The sequence below is a fragment of the Alexandromys fortis genome, unplaced genomic scaffold (assembly GCF_014885135.2).
Source record: "Alexandromys fortis isolate MF-2015 unplaced genomic scaffold, M_Fortis_MF-2015_v1.1 scaffold_59, whole genome shotgun sequence".
Classification (NCBI taxonomy): Eukaryota; Metazoa; Chordata; class Mammalia; order Rodentia; family Cricetidae; genus Alexandromys; species Alexandromys fortis.
This window is the reverse complement of record NW_026067943.1, coordinates 9,310,326-9,332,761: the sequence shown is the minus strand read 5'-3', so window position 1 is coordinate 9,332,761 and position 22,436 is coordinate 9,310,326. Positions and strand designations below refer to the sequence as shown.

The window sequence follows — 22,436 nt, the reverse complement described above, 5'->3', positions numbered from 1 at the left end:
CTGCCTTTGACTCCTGAATGGTAGGATTAAAGGCATGCACCACCACTCCTGACCCCCTTCCCTTCCTTCGTTTTAAACCTAACATACTAAGAATATATATGTTTCGTTTGGGAGAAGTGAACAACACCCAAAAGGGGTGGTGGTGGTGGTGAGGGCAGTGGCCTTTTCTGTGACCAAAATACCCTGACAAAGGCAACTTAATGGAGAAAGTGTTTATTTTGGTTGCTGTGGTAGTTTGAATGTAATTGGCCCCCATAAGGTCATAGATAGTAGCACTATTAGGAGGTATGGTTTTGTCGGAGTAGGTGGCCATGTTGGAGGAAGTGTGTCACTGTCAAGGTGGACTTAGAGGTCTCATATATGCTCAAGCCATGCCCAGTGTCTCAGACCTCTTCCTGTTGCCTGTGGGTCCTTTTCCAGCGCCACGTCCGCCTGCATGATAATGGACGAAGTCTCAGAACTGTAAGCAAGATACCCCCAATTAAAAGTTTTCCTTTATAAGAGTTGCTGTGAGTTGTAGAAATGGCTTAGTGGATTAAGAACACTGGCTGCTCTTCCAGAGATCTAAGGTCAGTTCCCAGCAACCACATGGAGGCTCACAGCCATCTATAGTGGGATCTGATGCCCTCTACTGGCATAAAGTAGTATATGCAGAGCGAGTGCGCATACACATAAAAACAAACAGATGCCATGATCATGGTGCCTCTTCACAGCAACAAAAATCCCAACTAAGACAGACACAATGTTGGGGAAGTCACGGCTGCAGGGACTGAGTGGCTGGCCACATTACATCACCGTCAGTAAGTAGAGAGTGAGGAAGTCTTGTGTTCAGCTTGCTCTCTCCTACTTTTTCTCTCCATCATTTAGTGTGAGTCTTTTCCCTCAATTAATCTAATCCAGAAAATCCTTCACAGACGTGCCCAGAGATCTGTCTTCAAGGCAAGCCTAGATCCTGGAAGATTGACACCCAATGGAAAACAGATCTCATCAGCCCTGCCTCTGGAGTGCAGTACTGTATAGACCTCTCTAGAACATGGCCCAGGCTATGCGGCCTGCTCAGATGCACATCTTACCTGAGTAGGGCTTCCACAGGGGCCACTATTGGACTATCTTGGACTGAGGAAGAAAAGAGGGGTGGGCTGGAAGGTTAGCGGAGCTGCGTCCATCTATCGCCTCTTCCCACTCTGTTGACAGCAAGGAGCCCGTGTGCTCTTAGTGAGAGGTCTGCCTCCCCTCACATCTGCTTCTCTAGCCTTTAAACGTCCTGATGATGAGAACTCAGGAAGTGGAGCCCAAACTGCATTCTAGATCCATTCCTCCATAGCATTCTGAAGTGATTACAGTCTCCAAACTCATGCTTTCCCTCAAACTTCCACAAAGCTTCCCCGCTCCACCGCCAGAACAAATGCTTCACTAGAGGGAAATAGTGGGACCTATTTATAACTTGTCAAAGCAGCCAGAGATTTTATGCCCATTTTAGACAGTTCTCCGATGTGGAATAGAATGTCAACTAGGCAAAGATGTGTCACCTTTGTTTATGCTGCACAAATGTAACTATGTGTGTTACATTTGTTTCACCTTGCCTGCCTAAGGCACCTTATTGGTCTAATAAAAAGCTGAGTGGCCAATAACTAGACAGAAGAGGGATACGCCATGCTGGCAGACAGAGTAAGTAGAAAGAGAAATCTAGGAGGAGAGAAGAAGAGAGAAAGAGAGGGACACACCCAGGGCCAGAAGCCAGGCAACCACCTGCCATCCAAACAAGAGAAGCAGTGAAAGTAAGAGATACAGAAGGAGGCCAGATGGCGGTGCATGCCTTAAATCCTAGCACTCGGGAGGCAGAGGCAGACGGATCTCTGTGAGTTCGAGACCAGCCTGGTCTACCAGAGCTAGTTCCAGGACAGGAACCAAAAGCTACACAGAGAAACCCTGTCTAGAAACAAAACAAAACAAACAAACAAAAAAAAAAAACAAAAAGGAAGGAAGGGAAGAAGGGAGGGAGGAAAAATGAGAGGAAGGAAGGAAGAAAGGAAGAGAAAAAGATATACAGAAGGAAAGAAAGGTTAAAAAGCCCTGAGGCAAAATGTGGATGAAGAAGAACAGATAGTTTAAGTTATAAGAGCTAGCAAGATACAAACATAACATAAGGCCGAGCGCTCATAACTAGCAGGAAGTTCTCCGTGTCATGACCTGGGAGCTGGTTTGTGGACCAAAAGAAAAAGCCTGCGGCAGTTCTTTCCTTGTCCCGTGTGTCCCCAAGGAAAAAGCCTTGAACTAGAGTCTCTGAGAGGCCAAGTTCCCATAACAGTCGTAAGGCACTGGTTTACTGACCTGACCAGATCTCAGAAACCACATCCCAAGTGAGAAAACTCTCCGGCACCTGTCTGCTCGTCCAATACCAGCTGTCTTTCTCTTAGATTAGGAGGCCACTTGCTAAAAAGATCTCTTAACTCTTCCTATTGTTAACCGCCCCCCTCCCAGCCATCAACCCCCAACAACAGTTCCGTTCACTTCATCAGTGTGATGAGTTCCTGGTCTCTTTAATGCCCGGAACTTCTCTGTTGCCCCTGACCCCGGAAAGGGGAATCTGTCACCTTGTTTGGTTTCTAGGTCAAAAGCACAGGCTTTGTTTATTACTGGCGTTTCCTTCCTCTCACCACACTGAGTTCAGAGGCAATTTCTTCATGAGGGTGACCAAACTCACTCACAGCCTGAAGGCTAGACTCGGATCATGAGCTCTTGGTAGAAACCTTGTCACCAGAGTTTAGAAAAGGCTCCTGCCACCAGTTGGAGGCCAGCCTGGCCTCCCCAAAGCCTCTACTAACTCCTTTCAGCTTTCCTGTTCGTTGGGCAGCTCACGGTGGTGTTCTGGGAGGTAACAGACTTAACAGACTATAGGAACCGCCATAAAAGTGTTTAAATTTTGGACTGAGCTAAGGCCAAACACTGGCCTCTAGTGACCTTTGCAGGCTACTAACAGCAGGGTCCTTTTATGTGCCTCCTGTTTATCGGGCGACTAACCCAGCCCTAAGTCCTTGCAGAAGAAGCCTTTCCCTCTAGAACAATCGAGGCATCAGAGTCCTGCCTGTGTGGATGCTTTATGAGGTGTCCCGACAGAGAAGGGGAGACGAGAGTTTGCAGAGTGGAAATAGTTCTCGGGTCGCTTTGTAGTTTCTGAGTCCAAAGAGTACGCGTAAGTCACTCATCCGCACTACATGTCCACGCGAGGTTGCTGTGCTCTGTCCCGCAAGAGCCTGCGGGGTGGTGGGCGCGGAGTCCGCGGCGAAGGAGGCAGGTGCGGGGGCCGGTCCGGCGCCGGGGAGGAGCCCTGCAGAGGGGCGTCGCGCGCGGCCGCGGGCTGCGGGGGGCGGGGAGGCGGCGCGGGGCGGGGCGGGGCGCAGGCGGCGGAGCCCCGGGATTGCGCGCCCCGCGCTGGCGCTGCACTCGAGCCGTGGCCACCAACCGCGTCGCCTACTCGGGGCTGGAACTTCCAGGGGTCCCCCGCTCCAGGTCGGTGGCGGTGCCCGGACGGACGGCGGGGACTCCGTGTCTCCCAGGGCTCCAGAGCCCGCGTAGCCTGCGGCCGAGCCCGAGCTCCGGGCGCCCAGCGCCCATCAGGGCAGACCCGGCACTCCGGACGGGCAGGCTCTGACCGCCGATGAGGAGTACGGGGCGGCTGCGCGAGCGGCCCGCGCGCTGAGCCGAGGCTACCCTGTCCCGCGGCCGACCCGACGCCGCAGCCCCCCCGCAGGTAAGATCGGGAGTCGGCCCCGCGCCGGCCGAGGGCGCTGCACGACCAGGTGGCGGGAAAGGGGCGCGCGGCGACCGACACCGCGGGCTGCTGCGAACAAAGCTGGGGCCGCGCGCGGGTGCCTGGCGCGGGCAGGTGGGGCGCGGGCGTCCAGGGGCTCCGCGCTCGTTCGGCGTGTGGCCAGGAGAGGGGCTGGCACCCGGGCCGCTGCGCGTCGCTTCTCCGAAGCTTGAGTCCGGAGCGGCTGTGCTTTTCCCGGCTTGGCGGGACCCAGCTGCAGTTGTCCATGCGACTGTAAGGCACGGAGTGTCTCGGACAGGTACCGCTAAGGGGTGACTTTAAGTCCCTGCCCCAGGCCAGCGCAGTTGCGCCCTGGAGATGTGGTGCTATCTGGTTCGATTGCTCCTTTGCATCTCTCTCTCCATCCTCACGGGGCGCCCCGGCGGGTATCTGGCCCAGCACTCTAGTCAGACACAACTTTCTTGGTTATTGCATCCTTAAAAAGTCGTCATTGGACACTGCTCACTTTGCTTCTAGAACGTTCGGTTCTGTTTTGCAGGCAGAGAAACAGAGGTGGCTCAGGCCCAGGGTGAGCCCTCAGTGAGTTGATGGGGGAGGAAGCCTTTGCCCTCCACTTTACCAAAGTCTTTCTTCACTGCCTTTGCTACCGGGCCACGTTGACAAAGCTCTCAGCGGTTTCCACCCTGGGTAGTTTCAGCCTGGTACCTGGAAGAAAAAAGGCCCAGGGTTAAGTTACCAGTCTTCTGAACGGCTCAGGCCACCTCGGAGCTCAGGCCCCCCATTTGCCAGAATGGTGTCCATGCTGTCTGTCAGTATAGGAGCGGAGATAGCAAGCAGGCAGCGGCTCACTCCTTGCCGGATACCAGCGTTCATACAGGCCCATGTGGAAGCGTAGGATTCCTTTTTTGTGACTGGCCAGGTAAAACAGGGCTCCTGGCGGAGGAGGTACACTCTCAGAAAGCTGGAGAACCTTCTCCTGCACCCGCAGTCGCTGCCTGGATCCACCTGGAGAGTGGATTGTTTATCAAAGAAGAGACTCTGATCTCAGGCACAGGCTGAGGATGCTAGTCTGGCAGTCACAGGTCTGACCTGGCAAACACCCCACCTTGGTGTAAGGCTGGGTGGAGGGAAGGCTGGGTGATGGTTTTATTTCAACATAGTGTCCCATCTCTCTTTGACACATAATTGGTAGTTATAAATAGCAAGAAGGAGGTACGTTTTAAAAGGCAATGTCCAGAGACCCTGAGGGCCAGTGTGAGAAGTAAGGCAGTGGGGGGTCTTCATGGGATGTGGAGGGCAGGAGGTGTACCTGAAGCTCGGGCTCCTAACCAACAGGTGCAGGTGGCTGTCACCATGAGGGACTGTGGGAGGCCTCCTTTAGCTTTTGTTTTGTTTTGTTTTAAGGGTAGCCCTGACTATCCTGGAACAAACACTGTAACCTCAAACTCAGAGATCTGCCTGCTTCTGTCTCCCGAGTGCTGGGATTAAAGGTGAATGGCACCACGCACAACCCTCTTACCTCCCCCCTTCCCCTTCTCCCCTTAAAGTCAGAGGCTCTGGGACACAGTGTGGGGGTTTGCGTGTCAAGGGAACCCATCCAGGCATAGAAGAGCCTGCTTGCTCTTTCCCGTCTGCTCAATTCCCAGTTTCCCAGGCTCGGCTCCTCCAAGTAGTTAAGTATGTGAGTGATGGTGTTTGCTCAGGGTGCTGTAAACCAACTACGTCTTTAGTGTATGTGTGGTTGTGACTCCTTCCAGGGTTTCTCACTGCTCTGAAACAATCCTTCGCTTAAACATTTTCTGTCTAGGAAGCATAAAAGCTACAGGGTGATGCCGGAGTATAGCTCAGTGGTAGAGTGTATGTTTATTGTGTGTTTCAGGTCCTTTTCCCATCCCACGAACAACACACACACGAGACAGAGACAGAGACAGAGAGAGAGGGAGAGAGAGAGAGAGAGAGAGAGAGAGAGAGAGAGAGAGAGAGAGCACTTTCTAATTCCCAAAATTTCTGGTAGACATATACTGGGAAAAGAAAACCAGAATTGTTCTTCACCGGTGTATTCCATCCTTCTCTTAGCCCAGTGGCAATGATTTTGTTTTCTTGTTTGCAGTGCTGGGGTTGGAACACAGGGCCCTGAGCGTGCCAGGCAAGTACTCCATGGCCGAGCTCATTCCTAGCCCAAAAGCGTTTTAAAATGATTTTGTTGTTTGTTTTTCTTTAAAGGGGAGGCTAGCCTGGTGCGTCCTGACTTTGACGGAGGCAATCCACCATTCGGAGTTTGCTCTCCCGGTTCTTTTTGCACAACTATTATTCATCTCCTTAATCTTCTCTAGAAGTCCTCAGCACCCACCGCCCCGCACCTCAGTCCAGTCCTCAGGGGCTCCCTTGTGACGTGATGAGCAGAGGTTGTATTTCAGGTCTCTCAGAGCTTGGAAGGGCTGTAGATGGGAAAATCCCTGCGTGGCAAGAGTGCTGGGAGCCACACATCCAGGCCTCAGAGGCTGCTTTCCGTTGAGCCTTTCCAGACTGTGCTGGGAGCCCAGAGAATCCAGGGCATAGAGATGGTGTTCAGGGTGAAGGCCTGGACCCTTCTCTGAGACACTCCTCCATGCCTCTCCTAGCAACATGTTGGTGGAGTCTCAGAAATGACCTGCTGTGGACTCAGCTCTGGCTAGCTCTTTTCCTTCAGCAAGAAACGCCCGTGGTGCCAGAGAGCAGGTGACTGCCCTGCTCTTCCCAAGCCGTCGCCACCCCTGGGCGGCTGTTTACCTGGCTAAATTTAAACCTCCACCCTCTGAATCCCCTGGCTCACCGGCTGCTGTGACCGCTGGCCGGCTGCTGTGGCTGCGTTTCCCGACTTCGTCCCTGTGGTTACAGTCTGGTCTTTTTGTGCTGTGTGAGTCCTCTTTCAGGCTTTCTAAAGTTGGCTTCTCTCCTCCCTCCTTCTCCACCCCTGTGGCTTTCTTCTTGACTCTCGCCCGCCGGCTGATTTAGAACCTGGGTCGGTGCTGGTGGGAGCCTCGCCCTGACGCCCTTCTAGATGTCATGCATGAAAGTTTCAGAGGGGCTGCTCACAGGCTGCTACTGCAAGCCCTAGGGGCACTGACTATGCCACACCCGGCCCCCGTCAGGTTCTGGGGGTCCCCTCACTTACTATGGTGCTGGCTACAGCCACTAAAGGGTGCTAAAGAGACATTTTTCTGAGTTCGGCACATCCCAACTGCAAACCCCAAAGACCTCACCTGTCCTGTGCACCCTGATCTTTGTATCTTTGTTTTCTTCTGGATTTTTGCCCTCGTTTCTGTTTTGAAGATGGGATGTACATTATACTCTCTCCTTTGGCACTGATTTTTCTGTATAGCAGGTTGTCTTAAAGGCCCTTCAGTTCTGACCCCGTCCTCTGCACAGCTTTGCCTTGCGGTTTGTGGAAGTTAGGATGTTGTGGCTCTGGCCCGGGTGGGAGGCCCGCCAGCGGGAGTCCGGGGTGTGTGCTCCTGGAGGTGAGCGAGGTGCTGAGAGGAAGGCCTGGGCCTTGTCCCTTCATGGTTCCTGTCTCACAAAGCCTGGTCTAATGGGCAGGTTTTGTGGTCACACCTCGAGAGCCTTTGGTTGGCCTCCTGGTCCATCCCAGCCCCAGGGATCTCTGTGGGTAGGTAGCATCCTGAAGATTATGACAGGGCGCTTTGTCTGTAGCTTCAGGTGACTTGGACATAGGTACCTGTTTTGTTTTTATTGTTTGTTAGTTTTGCAATTTAGTCATTGAATTAGGAGGGGTTGTAAAGCTTAAAAAGTTAAATCATTTGCCTTTGAGTTCCTCATTTGAAAGTTTTCTTCTCAGTAGCTTCCTTGAACCTGGAATACAAACCCCTAAACTGTTGTCTGTGTGGTTCATAAGCTCAGAGCGCCTCTAACCAGGACTGTGGGCTGGCGGTGGCTGAGTTTGGGTTAGAAAAGCCAGTGACTTAGGTTGGTTCAGCAACCGGCACCTTTCCCAGCTCGCCAACAGTTTACCTGCAGACACTAAGTTAGAGTTGTCGTCAGGGCAGAATTTAGTAAATCTTTACTCATAATTTCCCGACAAACTCCTCAGCAGTGTTGAAAATAGCACAGCACAGAACATCATAAAGCTATTGAGGCCGGGCTGCTGGTGGTCCTGATGTTGCGGATCCTCACTGAGCTCGCTCATATTGAGAGGAAGTCCAGTATGGCTGTGCCTCTGGGCTGTGCCGCTCCTGACTCCCTGTGTTCCGTTCTTGAGCTACATGTAGGAAAGAGCCTGGTATCCTAACCTCCTCCCCTCTTGATGTAGGAAAGAGCCTGGTATCCTAACCTCCTCCCCACCCGAGAGGGCAGGAGGCTGCCGACGGTGGGAAGGTTGGAGCACAGCCGGGAGTCCGTCACCCGTGCACCTTGAAGACTGCACACTTTGCCCACATTGGTTAAGAAGTTGCTCTTGGGAAATTGTGAGTAATCTGCAGACATCTTGTTTGGAGTTTGAGCCCTTCAGTCAGGGTAATGAACCCTTAGAGGATGTCATCTAGGAGCTGATGTGTGGAAGGCTGGGAAGGGAGGGAGACTCTGAGTGATATACTCAGAGCCAGGAGCAAGAACATGCTGGGGTGGGGGGTGGAGAGGTGGCTCAACAGTTGAGATCACTTGTTGCTCTGGTAGAGGACCTGGGTTCAGTTCCCAGCAGCCCCATGGTGGTTCACAAGCATCTAGTTCCAGGGGATCTGATGCCCTCTTCTGAATGCTAAGCGCACCAGGCACGTACATGGTGAATAAACATATATGTAAGAAAATATTCGGGGCTGGAGAGATGGCTCAGTGGTTAAGAGCATTGCCTGCACTTCCAAAGGTCCTGAGTTCAATTCCCAGCAACCACATGGTGGCTCACAACCATCTGTAATGGGGTCTGGTGCCCTCCTCTGGCCTGCAGGCATACAGACAGAACATTGTATACATAATAAATAAATAAATATTAAAAAAGAAAATATTCACATTCATAAACTAAAAAATAAATCTAAGAACGTAATAAACGGAACAAATTGGAACTACAGAGACCGAGGCCAAGGCTCCATGGTACTTCATGGACCTGGGTGTGAACCGCCATTGAACCACCCGCAGCTGCACAGTCTTAGGTGAGGAGGGGCTGTAAAACTACACCGCTACACTGGTTCTGGTTCCATTCTGCACTCTACTCGCTATGCGCTAGGGGAACTGGGCTGAAAATTTGAAAACACACAACACAGACAGAGACAGACGGACAGGCAGGGCTTGAGACAAGACTGCCAAAAATGCCGACTTATTGTGCTCTGGGGCAGCTTATATAGGGCTCTGGCCACGCCCCGGCTCTTGGGATCTTTCAGCTGCAGACCCACTACCCCTGCCATTAGGATCTCAGAGCAGAGGAAAACAAGTTGTTTACGAGAAATTCAGGGTCTGGTGGTCCGCAGTCCCCAACAAGGAGCAGTTAACTTCTTTTCCTCAGCTTCCATATTCGTAGGCTGGTAACAGTATCTCACACCTATCCTCCATGTGGCTGTGTGGCAGGTTGTGATGAAGGGGGTGGGGGTGGAGAGAGAGAGAGAAATGAAAGGGAAAGAGTAGCGAAGGGAAAGATAGTAGCGGCATCCTTGTTTTGCATGTAGCCCTCAAGGCAGACCTGCTGCATCAGCGTTTTGCTAACTCTCAAGGAAGATGAGGACCAAAGAGACAGATAGTGCAATAGTAAAGGAGATGGCTATGTAACCCCGGTAACCGAAGTTCAGGCCCTGGAGCCCACGGAATGAAGAGCACTGACCCCATCACAGTTGACCTTTGGCTTCTGCTTGCACACACACGTGTGGACAAGCACACACCCCTAACTGTGAAAGGAGGCGCGTGACCTACACCTGACCTGGAAGGACATCCCATCCTAGAGGCATTTGAATTCATGACTTTAAAACTCCTGCTGCAGGGGCTTGAGAGATGGCTCAGTGGTTAAGAGCATTGCCTGCTCTTCCAAAGGTCCTGAGTTCAATTCCCAGCAACCACATGGTGGCTCACAACCATCTAAAAATGAGATCTGGTTCCCTCTTCTGGCCTGCAGACATACACACAGAATATTGTATATATAATAAATAAATAAAATATTAAAAAAAAAAACTCCTGCTGCAACCTCAGAAATGTCAGAAAGCTGGCTGCTGTGCGGTCCTTCTGCTGGACGATACGGGTGGATACAGGGCTGTTTAAGTGGCCATCTGTGGTCCACAGCAGGGCCCGCCAGCTTTCCCTGGTATCCGGTCCTTTTCCAGTGCACCACATCAAGGGGGGGTGGACCAAATCTTTTTTTTTATTTATTATGCATACAGTATTCTGTCTGTGTGTATGCCTGCAGGCCAGAAGAGGGCACCAGACCCCATTACAGATGGCTGTGAGCCACCATGAGGTTGCTGGGAATTGAACTCAGGACCTTTGGAAGAGCAGGCAATGCTCTTAACCTCTGAGCCATCTCTCCAGCCCCCTGGACCAAATCTTTTAAGTTGTCAGGGCCCAGATAAAGTTGTTTAACTTGTTGGGGCCCAGAGTCTGTGTCCCCCACAATGCTCTCTACCTCGACTCTGATCTGATGGCTCAAGGATTAGGCCTGTGTAATGGATCGTAGTTACATCCTCCTCCTCTCATTTCTGCTCTGCATGGAGACTTCTCACGCTTCCTGGCCACACTCTCTCTGCTTTCCAGTGACCTAAAACACAGCCAAGACCTAGCGCCACGGCCAGAAAAACCCTTCACACCTGCCTTCTGCCTGCCAGGCCAGCTTCTGTCCACACACCTCTCGCCTGCTGCTGACACCTCATGCCTGCCGTGTGACACCTGTGCTCTGCCACGGTCCGAGGTTGCCTTGTCTACCTGTCAACATGGGCTGCAAATCTGCCCTGGCCCCCACCATGTTCTTATTCTTCTCCAGCGCCTCCTCAGAGCTAAACTGTCTGAGCTAAAAGTGCACAGTAAATGTGTTGTTTGGGTTGGTTTTGGCGTTTGTTTATTTGAGACAGGGCTTCACTCTGTCACCCTGATTGGGTTTAGACCAGTCTGGCCTTGAACTCACAGAGATCTTCCTGCCTCTGCTTCTATTTCCTAAGAGTTAGGTGCTGAGGACACGTAACATCCTGGACATGAGGTTGTGCCCACAAGTCAGTCTGGTGTCGTAGTCTAAACAGGAGTGCTGCTTGTCTTTCTGACCGCTACAAAATAATGGTGATGCTGGACTCAGTAAAATCAGGCAATGCCCTGGTTGCTGTTTCCTCCAGCGACCTTGTGTCATTTTCTTGGGAATGTCCTGGTTTTTGCCAAATGGAATATTTAGAGTGTCACCTTCATGTCGGGCCATCTGTTGACTAAGTGTTTAAACTGAGTGAGGGAGCCCTAGGCAAAGGCACGTGCTCCAGGCTACCTAGACCCGAGGTTTGAGGCTCCTTGGCTCTGGGAAGCCCCCCCAGAAATCAGAAGTCTATGATATCTGCCCCTCAGTTCACGGGGGTCATGGGCCCGCGAGTGAACCAGTGCGCAGCCGCTGCCCCATGCCTGACTCTGGAGTCGTTAGGATGGTGTGAGGTGCTGAACCTCGGGGTAGTTCACAGTCAGCAAAGGTGCTGCTCCTACCTGCGGGATGTGCGGAATGGAAGCAAGACCCGGAGGTTTCTTTCAATCCACTGACGAAACACAGCCCCCGGGGACTCGGGTGACTCATAGCTGGCACTTGTCTTCTTGTTTTTGTACTTCTAGGAGTGGCTTTGAAAACTTTGTAGAAGCTTGTCTGGCGAGGTGAAATAGTATCCCCAAGAACTGAAAAGAAGTTACATTCTCAAGCCAAAGCATTGTGTGTCCCCCGCCCCAGCCCACTTAACACTTGGCTGTTTCACAACCCTGTCGTCAGAAACCGTGTCAGATAGAATGTCATCAACACAAATGTCTTCATCGTGAAAGACGGGGTCAGATCTCCTATGCACAGTGCTTAGAAAATCAAGTCGTGTGTGCCCGGTGCCGGTGCCGGTGTGAAGAGGTGGCCTTGGGCAGGTTCCCCCGAGCCCTGCTGACCTCGGCTTTCCCACTTGTGAGCCTCCTTCCAGGGCTGGCGTGAGGAGCAGCTGAAGGGAGTCCTGACTGCTCATGCAGAGTGCACGCGGGGCGTTCGTTGCTCGTAGAAAGGTCTCAGGAAACATTTGCACCATCATGCTTCTGAACAACCACAAAGAATGCCATTGTGCGGCGGGCCAGAGAGTCAGCACGATGTAACAACCAGCAGTTTGCTATGTCTGGGAGGCAGGGTGTTGTTTTGATTCTTAAACGAGCATTAATAAGCTTCACAGACATGTCAGGCCCATGGCAGTCTGTCTCAGGTAACACTGCCTTCTCCATCTCGTACAGCTGTGACCAAATCAAAATCCCTGGTCAGGGCCTGAGCTGGCAGCTTTGAGTGCGTCCTTGCAGTGGGGTTATGAGAGCACACTGTTAGGTGTTCTGTGACTCTCATAGGCTCACCCTCAAAACCGTTTTGTGGAGATGGACCCCCTCTGACCTCTGACTCTTTGGAACACTGGCCTCTGAGAACATACGTGGGCTTCCTTCCAGGATTGCAAGCTGGGGAGAAACTCTAAGCCTCGCACACTCTCTGCGCCTCTATCTCTGCCCCATCCTGTCTTGCCACAGAGCAAGAGGGTTGTGTTAGGAAATCCAGCCAGGGCCTCAGTGCTTGCTGGGCAGATGTTCTGCCATTAGCGTTTATGTCCCCATGTCCCCTTTTTCTGTTTTGATCAACGTTATTGACATGTAACTGGCATACAGTGAAATCCACACGTTGGAAGTGTGTAAGTCGGTAAATTGGGACAAATGTATATGTCCATTAAATTATCCTCTTACCCCCCAAGACATCCGTACTTCCCCAGCAAATTCCCCTTACAGCATAGTGCACACTGCCCACCGTGAACCCAGGCAGCTGCATGTGGTTTGGGTCATTGGAGATGATACTTACCTGTCCCCAGATTACATCACTTGATTTATACGAGGATCGGGGGTTTCTCCTTCACTGCTCAACTTCTTTTGCCTGACAAGATATCTGTGAGAGGCCGGGCGGTGGTGGCGCACGCCTTTAATCCCAGCACTCGGAGGCAGAGGCAGGCGAATCTCTGTGAGTTCGAGGCCAGCCTGGTCTACAGGAGCTAGTTCCGGGATCGGCACCAAAGCTACAGAGAAACCCTGTCTCAAAAAACCAAAAAAAAAAAAAAAAAAAAAAAAAAAAAAGATATCTGTGAGACCTGTCTGGGTTGTCTTAAAGTCGTTTTATTACCAACATTTGCCTATGTTTTCATTTTGGTTATTCTAGGTTGTTACAGCCGTCTCTCTGTATGTGTATGTGTGTGCGTGTGTGCGTGTGTGCTGTGCATGTCACTGTGCTTATGTGTGAGTGTGTGTGTACTTGTGAGTGAGTGTGTGCCTGTGTGTGTATACTTGTATGTGTGCACATGTGTACACTTGTGTGTGCATGCATGCTTTGCAGCTAAAGATAGACATGATGCCCGCTTCAACCGCTCTCCATGTATTTTTGAGACAGGGTCTCTCACTGAATCTGGATCTCACTGACTCAGCTAAACTGCCTGCCAGTGAGATCCAGGGTGGTTCTACTCCTGTCTCCCTGGCGCTGGGGTTACAGGTGTGCTTTGCCACGCCCAGCTGTTTCTCATGGGTCTGGATGTAGATCCTCAGTGAGGCAAATCTGCCCAAACCACCCATCTCCCACCTAGATCTCAGACTTTTCCTATTGCTGTTTAGTCTAGTTTTGTTAAACAGCACCTTTGATGTAGTTGGGAGCTGTGGGCTGCGTTCTGCCTGGCTCCTGGCCACCGGCTAGCTTATGCCTCGAAATAACAACATGGAAACTGTATTCTTTTAAACACTGCCTGGCCCATTATATCTAGCCTCTTCTTGGGTAACTCTCACATCTTCCTTAACCCATATTTATTAATCTGTGTAGCATCACGAGGCAGTAGCTTACCAGGAAGGATTCTAGCCTACGTCCATTTTGGTCCAGAGCTTCATCGCATCTGCCCTCACTTCCTTCTACCCAGCATTCTGTTCTGTCTACTCCACCCACCTAAGGGCTGGCCTGTCAAATGGGCCAAGGCAGTTTCTTTATTAACCAATAAAATTAACTCCTCCATCACTTTGAACTTTTTATTTTGAGCTAATTTTGAACTTAGAGAAATATTGAGAGAATAGTATGGAAAATTTTTACATAGCTTTCACTTAGTTTTCCCCAATATTAACATTTTACCCATCAACAGTACACTTCAATGGGAAATCAACTTTCTTACAGTGTTATTGATAAATTCATGGCCCTTATTCCAATTTCACAAATTTTTCCTAAGTGTTTTCTCTGGCTCTAAATCCAGTAAAGTATCTCATACTGAATTCAGTTCCAATGTTGCTGCCATCATCGTCTCCTCTGTTCCTCTTTCTTTGACCAGGTCTCCCTGTGTAGCCTAGGCTAGCCTCGAACTCACAATCCTGCTCTGCTTCATGTAATGCCGAGATTACAGCTGTCCCCTGGAATGCTCTTGTACATTTTTATTTTTATTATTTATTTATTTTTCCATGCCAATCCCAGTCCCCCCTCCCTCCTCTCCTCCTGTTCTCCCTTTCCCCCCACCATACTCCCCTCTGCTCCTTAGAGAGGGCAAGGCCTCCCCCGGGAAGTCAACTAAGTCTGTCCCATCATCTCACTGAGGAAGGGCTAGCCATGCTTAGGCTGAGCAAGGTCTCTCTCCATAGAGAACAGGCTCCACAGAGTCAGTTCATGCATTGGAGTTAGATCCTGGTCCCACTGCCAGTGGCCCCATATGCTGCCCAAGCCACACCATTGTCACTGTATTCAGTCCTATGCAGGTTCCCCAGTTGTCAGTCTGGAGTCAGTGGTCTCCCACTAGCTCGGGTCAGCTGATTCTGTGGGTTTCCCCATCATGGCCTTGACCCCCTTGTTCATATTATTATAGTGGAATTCTCTGAGTTTTTATTAATCGTGCTTCATATAATCGTTCTTCCCTCTCTCTGATTGTACTCTGGGAGCTTGGCCCAGTGGTAAGTTGTGGATCTCTGCTTCTGCCTCCATCTGCTTCTGGAAGAGGGGTCTAGACCCAGAAAGACAAATATGGTGTGTGCTCACTCATAAGTGCATACCAGTCATAAAGCAAAGGATGCCCAGCCTACAATCACAGCCGAGAAGCTAGGACATTTTTATTGTTTAGCATTTCTCTGTTTACTTTTGGTGGGTGGGTATGTGCACCGGAGTATCTATTTGGAAGTCAGGGGACGACCTCACTCCTGGAGCTGCTTCTCTCTTTCCCCCATGAGTCCCAGAGCTAGACCTCAAGTCATCAGGCTTGGCAGCAAGTTCCTTTATCCGCAGAGCCATCAGCTGGTCTTCCTAATCTCTGCAGTGTGTCACTCTCCCTCACTGTGGAGACATTGAACGTCTAAGCTCTAATGATTACCCTGACTTACCCTGGCTCTACTTCCCCCACCCCGTGCTGGGGGTGGAGCCTAGAGTCCTGTGTGTACTAAGCAAGCAGACAGACCATCACTGAACTACACTCCTGGCCTTACCCAGCATCTCTGAAACGTACACCTATATAGTGTTCCTCCGTCAGTTTGGATTCATGTTTCTCAGGACTCAAACATGGTTATGCGTTATTGCTATGGTGCTAGCGTGTAATCGTTTAATGGGGGTTTTATATGGCTCAGTGCAAGTGCACCGTGTTGCTACTCCTTTTATCACCCCCCCCTCAGGTTTTTATCTCCATGGTGGTTGCTCGGGGTTACTGCATGCATCCTTAGCTCCCATCTCTTTATAAACACACTCTGCAGATGTAACTAACTCACGGCAGTAAAATTCCATTCCCGTCTCCGTGTCTTAGTATATTGTCATATCTTTATGTCTAAATGCTAATATTTTTGCCTTAGCCAGTTGCCTTTTAATTTTGAAAGCTTTCATACGCTCAATTTTGGCTCTCACTCTTATGCGGACATCCATCCGAAGCAGCCTGTGAATATCCTTTTCAGCATCCCTGTGGCATGGGTCCTCATAGCACTCTCTCTTCTCCTTTACCTGGAAATGTCTTTATTTCATTCTTGATTTTTGACTTATTTTTTTCTGGATATCAAAATAATTACATTTCCTTTCAGAACTTTACAGATGTTATTTCAAATCTCTGTGCTTTCTGATGAGAAATCAGTTGTCCTCAAAATCACTGCTCCTACCTGTCCCCTCCTGCTACCTCCACTGTGTGTGTATGGGTGTGTGCATGTGTTTGTGTGTGCATGTGTGTGTGTGCATGTGTGTGTGTGTGTGTGTGTGTGTGTGCTTGCATGCACACATGCATGCAGAGGCCAGAGGGCAATGCCGGGTGTTTGTCTCAATCTCTCTCACCTTAATTTCTGAGGCCGGATCTTGCTAAACGTAGACCTCACCAGTTGGCTAGACTGGCTGGCAGCAGGCTCCAGTGACCCACCTTGTCCCTGCTTCCTAACTCTGGTATTCAGATGTCCGCTGTGGCATCTGACTTTTTTTCTGTGGGTTTTAGAGATCTGAACTCAAGTGTACACACACCTTACCGGCTGAGTTACCCACGTTGCCCTGCTACCTCTACTTATAAAACTTTACTAATTTACATTTTTTGAATGTATGCGCATGGGTATTTTGCCTGAGGAGGTCAGAAGAGGGTGTGTAGTTCCTCTGGAACTAGAGTTACAGATGATTGTGGGCAGCCATATTGGTGCTGGAACTTGAACCTGGGTCCTCTGAAAGAGCGGTAAGTGCTTTTAATTGCTGAGCTATCTCCCTATTCCCAAGACTTTATTAACTCTTAGCAGTTTGATCATGATGTGTCTCAACATGGCTCCTTTTTGCTTATAGCTCTTACAGCTGCTCCAATGAATAAATTAGTGGTTTTTATTAAATTTGTGAAAACTTTGGCAGTTATTAATTCAAGTATTTTCCTTCCCCATTTCCATTCTCTGATCCTGACACCTAAGTTTAACTACAGAGATGAGCTGATTCCTTCATACAGGTTCCTAAGATTTACTGCTGTATTGCACATGTATGCAAATGTATGTGAGGTCTGAGATTGACGCTGGGTGTCTTACTCCTTGAGACAGTGTCTCTCACTAAACCTGGGGTTCACTGACTCAGCTAGGCTGGCCAGTAAGCCCCAGGAACCTTCTGCCTCCACTTCCCCAGCACTGGGGTTGCAGGAGCATGGTATCACACCGCGTGTTTGGCTTACATGCTGGAGAGCTGAGCTCATGTGTTACCTATGCAGCAAAGGCTTTCCAGTCTGTGCTGATCCCAGGCCGTCTGGTAATGATCCTGGTACTAGGCATTGAGCTCATCCATTTGGAAAAACCCAATGCCGTCTCTTTTAGTCTCTTTTACAGGTCCCCTCAGGGCTTGGTTTTGCAATTTCCTCTTTTTGTGTCCAAATAATCTTCCAGAATTTTCACCTGCTGGTTATCTTTTCACCAACTGATAGACACTTAGCATTTCTGCTTTTGGGCTATTATGAATGTTGCTGGCAATGTGTGTGCATAAGTTTTTGTGTTGGATTCTACCAAGGAGTGGAATAATTGGTGCACACGTTGCTCTGTTCCTAACCTTTCAGGACATAGACTATCTTTTTGAATGGATGTAGCATTTTCCCACTAACTGTGTGAATTCTAATTTAGCCACACCCTTGTAACTATTGGTGAATTATAGCTGCCCTAGTGGGTGTGTCCTTTCATACAATATGAAGATAGTGTCCCCAAAGGTCAGTGTGTTAAAGACTTGTCCCCCAGACTGTTCTGTTGGGGAACTACTTTGACCCTTTGAGAAGTGGGACCTTGTTGGGGTTCTTTTGCACTGGGGGCGTGCCCTTGAAGCACTGAGCCTATCCTGTCCCTGGCTCTGCCTCCAGCCTGGGAGGTGAAGGGTTTGCTCTGCCCTGCACTCCTGTCTTCTGTGGCGCTCTCACAGAGGCTCACAGCACTGGACTGCTGGTTGGACTGGTACCTTCACAATATGAGCTGAAACATCCTTTCACTTTGTAAGTTCATTGTGTCTGGAATCTTATTATAGCAATTGGAAGCTGACTTTCATCTTCAGATTCTAGTGCTGAAGTTGTAGTCCTTGTGACTATATTTGTCTCGTTTTGTTGAGATAGAATCTCACTACATAGCCCTGGATGGCCTAGAACCCACAACATAGACCAGGCAGGTGCTAGAGCCAGACAGAACTTTAACCGGTAAGCCACAGCCACGTGGCAATACAAAGATTGATAGAAATGGGTTAAATTAATATGTAAGAGTCAGCCAATAGGAAGCTAGAGCTAATGAGCCAAGCAGTGATTTAATTAATACAGTTTCTGTGTGATTATTTCGGGAGTCTGGGCAGCTGGGAAACAAATAAGCAGCCTCCTCCAACAAATTCAGAGACCCACCTACCACTGTCTCCTGGGTGCTGAGATTAAAGGAGTGTGACACCATACAAAGCTAGTATGACTGTGTTGGGAGTTTTGGGGAGGTAACGGGTTAAAGGAGGTTGAGAGTTAGGCCCTGCAATGGTTTGGTGTGGTTTGAGTCTTTCTGGGATCATGTGATAAAAGTCTGGTCCTCTGTGTGGTGTTGGGGGGTGGTACACTTTGAGAAGTGTAGCCTAGTATAAGGTCACCATGTCATTAAGGATTCTGCGTTGGAAGGAGGGATGTGGTTGTCATGGCACCTCCATTAGATCCTGAGAGTGGGATGTAGTTGTCATGGCGCCTCCGTTAGATCCTGAGAGTGGGATGTAGTTGTCATGGCGCCTCCGTTAGATCCTGATCTAGCCGTTAGATCTCTCGAAGAAGCCCTTCTGACTTTGGCCTTTTCATGTGACTTCTCCTTCATATGCACTTCCCTAGTCTTGCCATCCAGTACAAGTGACAAAGCCCCAGGAGCCCTCACCAATGGCCAAGGTAATGAGGTCACCTGATCTTGGTCTTTATAAAACAGTGAGCTAAGTAAGCTTTTCTTCTTTGCCATCACCAGCCTTTGGTCTTTTGTTAGAACAATGGAAATTGGACTCCTGTAAGCTTTGTGATGGGATTGCTACTCTGATAAAAAGGCACCCACCCCTCTCTTTCTTCTTCCTCTTCCTCTCTCCCTGCCTCTCCCTCTGTGCTGTGGGAAAGGTCAGAAGAGGGCATTGGATCTCCTGGAACTGGAGTTATAGGCAGTTTGTGAATGCCGTGTGGATGCTGGGAGCTGTTCTTAAGTACTGGGTCTTAAATTAGAGAGACCATCTATGAGCCAGTAGGAAAGCCCTTACCAGACCCTGACCTTGGGCTGCCAATCTCTACAACTATGCAGAAGTAGTATATTTTTTATGGCCACCTGAGCAGGTATGGTGTGGCTTTGATTTGATTTGCATTTTCCAAATGGCTAATGAGAACTGGCAGGTGTAGCTCAGTATAGAGTGCTTTCGTGGTATTCATGAATGTTGTAGAATATTATTTTAACATGTATTACATTTGTTTATGTGGGGAATGCTTGTTTAATGATGTAAACATGTGTTGCTTTTGTTTGTGGTACATTTGTTTAACTCTGTGAAGCTGTGGTTCTTTGCCTGCCTAAAACAGCTGATGGTCTAATACAGAGCTGGGTAGCCAATAGCGAGGCAGGAGAAAGGATAGGTGGGTCTGACAGGCAGAGAGAATAAATAGGAGGAGAAATCTGGGAAGAGGGGGAAGGAACAAGGAGAAGAAATGAGAGATCGAAGAGCAAGAAAAGGAGGGGTCAGCCACCAGCCGTCCGAGTAAGAGTGAAAGTAAGATACACAGAAGTAAGAAAAGAAAAAAGTCCAGAGACAAAAGATAGACAGGATAATTTAAAGTTAAGAAAAGCTAGCAAGAAACAAGCCGAGCTAAGGCCAGGCATTTGTAAATAAGAACAAACCACTGTGTGTAGTTTATTTGGGGGCTGGGTGGCACCCCCCTCCCACACACACAAAGAACAAAAGAGTAAAACTAACAGCTACATCTGGCGTTCAGTGTGGGCTAGAGTAAAAGAAAATTCAACTCCCATGAGGCCCTGGGTTCCATCCTCTGCCTCCCTCCCTCCCTCCCTCCCTTCCCCCCCTCTCTCTGACAGACACACACCCCCTCTCTCCCGCCCTCCTTCCCATCCTTTCTAATGGTTAATGATGCTGAGTCTTTTCAGGGGCCAAAGGCCTTTCACATTTTTGGAGAAATGCCTGTTCAGATGCCGCATGTCATTTAGTAGCGGGCTGTTTGTCGAATCATGGAGACGTCAGATATATGATTCGCAAGTACTTTTTTTCTTTTTTTTATTGATTTTATTGTGTTATACATTTTTCTCTGCTCCCCTCCCCTTCAACCTCGATGCTCCCAATTTACTCAGGAGATCTTCGCAAGTACTTTTTTTTTTTTTTTTTTTTTTTTTTTTTTTGAGACAGGGTTTCTCTGTAACTTTGAAGCCTGTCCTGGAACTCCCTTTGTAGACCAGCTGGCCTCGAACTCACAGAGATCCTCCTGCCTCTGCCTCCCAAGTGCTGGGATTAAAGGTGTGCGCCACCACCGCCCGGCTTGCAAGTACTTCTTTCAGAGTTCTTGAGTGACTTACTTTGAGTTCATTGTTTGTATAGTGAGCACTGATCCAGACCTCTGGGGCAGCTTTCCCATCTGTTACTGTCAGGAAACAACCTGCACGTGCTTGGAAAATCAGATCCAGCATGATGAGTTAGCAAAATATAAATCTTCTGATATTCAAAATAAATGTGTGTGTGTGTGTGTGTGTGTGTGTGTGTGTGTGTGTGATTAGTTTGTGTCCTTGAGGTTTCCAGTCTATCAGAAGCTCAGGGACTCTCCTTTGGGATAGATCTGTCGGGTTACCTGATGGTGTCGACTGGAGTACTTGCTTGAGTGAGCCTTCTGCCTAGGAATGGGTCTCCAGGGGGTGTTCAGAATACACAGTAGCAGGGGCCTACACCCTCAGTGCCCACTTTAAAAGGAGCGAAAGTCCTTCAAACACATAGCTAAGTTCTTTGCAATAGAAACTAACATCGTTTTATACAGTAATGACTGTATAAAATGCTGTCTTCTCTTCAACCCAAAATAGTGCAGACAGCACATGGCCTTGGTGGTGGTGGTGGTTTTTGGTGCTGAGGTAACATGTTAGAACATTCTGCAACAGAACTACATCCCAAGTCTTTGGAATAAATGTGAATTGAAATGAATTTAGTTTTGGATTTCGTGGCACCCCTTCCTATAATGGGAGCCTGTCTGAGATCACTCAGACGTCAGGGGAACGGTAGAATCGCATCAAGCATTCTGAAGGCCGTCTCTGGTTTACTGGTCTAGTAGCAGGCTTGTCACTGCATGGCGACTCGTGTCTGTGCCAGGCTGCAACTTTGCGGGAACACATTTTCCTAGGATAGTCGACAACTGATAATGCATAACACGTGTTTGTGACGTATGCATATTGCTCCCTCTGCCCTTTGTCTAATAGTGAGAATCCTTGAGGTGGACAAGCCGCAGTGTGAGGCTGTCAGGACTTAGGAGCTAGCTGTGTGGCCTCAGGCTGTCGTAGACCTCTAGGGAGTGAGCGTTTGGATTTCCTGTGCATGGCCACCTCAGTGAGTACTGTGAGGTCAGATGAAGCACTGGATCAGAGGGCATCTTGGCACTGCCTTCCCTTCTGCGTGCCCAGATGCCCTCCGGAGCTGATCACAGCACTGCCCTTCAGGAGGTGAGAAGTCCGGCCGTACAGAGCTGCTGGTCTTGTGTATACAGGGGAACAAGCCTCAGTGCTGGGAAGGGAGAGACTTCTCAGCCCATCTTTGGCTATCCGTTCTGTTGGGCTCCTGAGCCCTATGTTGTTTTTGCGCAGCTCCGGTCCAGACTATCTGAGGTCTGTGATCACTGTGTTCTTAACTCTGCTGCATTTCAGACTTGAGGGCTTAGCCTCCCACTTACTCTCTATGGGCTCCTCGTTGTCCACACCCCTGGGAATGCACTTTCTGTGAGCCGCACAGTGCTCAGCATATCCGCGTATCCTGAGGTCTGGGCCCTGGGAGGGCACACAAGGTGAGTTCGTTTGAAACATTCCTGTGGGAGCTGCGCTCGCTTCAGCAGACTCGATGATTTCTTGTGAGGAGAAATAAGAGGCCTTTTTAGGACAGATAACTGGGCGGGGCGGCTCACACCCACAGCATGCGCTAAACGTGGAAGTGGGGGTTTTCCCTGGGTCTGGCTGTCAGAACAGAGGCGAAATCTGTGCCCTGAGGTGCAATGGAGCCTCCCCAGGCTATGGTGTGCTGTCTCAGCTCTGCCAAGGCACTCCTGCCTGGATGCTCTTCCTGAGAGCTTGTTTCTAGTCAGAGGGACTCTACCCATTGTCTTCCCAGACCTCAGATCCTCATCATGGTCAGGCAGTAGTCCCTACCTTCAGTCACCCCTGCCCTGTCCCCACCTCCAGCCCCTCCTGCCCTGTCCCCACCTCCAGCCCCTCCTGCCCTGTCCCCACCTCCAGCCCCTCCTGCCCTGTCCCCACCTCCAGCCACCCTGCCCTGTCCCCACCTCCAGCCACCCTGCCCTGT

General features: G+C 49.8%; 1 protein-coding gene across 2 annotated transcripts in view; it reads left to right on the top strand.

Moving 5' to 3' along the window:
* The first annotated feature begins 3,395 nt into the window (after positions 1–3,395).
* The window catches only part of Wnt5b (Wnt family member 5B), a 107,551-nt gene continuing 88,510 nt past the window's right edge, over positions 3,396–22,436 (top strand). Inside the window, exons 1-2 of one of the 2 annotated variants that reach the window (XM_050148599.1) lie at positions 3,396–3,751; positions 8,082–8,235. The gene's annotated coding sequence lies outside the window, so the exon portion shown is untranslated. The remainder of the gene's footprint in view (positions 3,752–8,081; positions 8,236–22,436) is intronic. The other variant, XM_050148598.1, reaches the window with a different exon arrangement.